General features: G+C 46.3%; 1 pseudogene; it reads left to right on the top strand.

Moving 5' to 3' along the window:
• The window catches only part of LOC123090034 (protein TOC75, chloroplastic-like), an 8,308-nt pseudogene continuing 7,746 nt past the window's right edge, over positions 1-562 (top strand).

The raw sequence follows: 562 nt of genomic DNA, 5'->3' as shown, positions 1-562 counted from the left end.
ATGATACAAAGAGAGAAGTACAAGGCAGCAAAAAGAAAACTCCCACAGCTGCTTGCTGAGGAGTTCACTGATAGTGAAAGTGAGGATGAAGATCTTGAAGATGAGGATATATTGGCAAGGTTGGAGGCAATGAAGAGGCATAGGGATGATCCACTACATCACTTTGAAGGAGACACTGATGTAGAAGAGCTATATGGACAAGATGAGGAGGAGGAGGAGAATGAAGGAAGAGATGAAGAGGAAGGACAAGAGGAGCAACTAGATGAGGGCTTCAGAGGAGGAAGCAGTGTAGGAGGAAGTAGTGCAGGAGGTAGCAACAGCACAAGAGGAAGTAAGAGGAGGGGGAAGGGGCCAACAACAAGATCCCATGCAAGTTTGGATCAAATCATAGAGCAAGACTGGGCACCTTCATCTGATGAGGAGAGCAACCCAGGTGACTTAAGTCAGGAAGAGAATGATTGTGCTCAACTTCCACCATTTAAGCTACCAAATGGTAGGAAGAGCAGGGCAAAAAAGAATAAAGTTAGGGTTTGGTATGATGAGGAGAGGGAAAACCGCCGCC

The sequence above is a fragment of the Triticum aestivum genome, chromosome 4B (genome assembly GCF_018294505.1).
Source record: "Triticum aestivum cultivar Chinese Spring chromosome 4B, IWGSC CS RefSeq v2.1, whole genome shotgun sequence".
NCBI lineage: Eukaryota > Viridiplantae > Streptophyta > Magnoliopsida > Poales > Poaceae > Triticum > Triticum aestivum.
The sequence above is the reverse complement of the archived record's forward strand: the minus strand, read 5'-3'. Positions and strand labels throughout refer to the sequence as shown.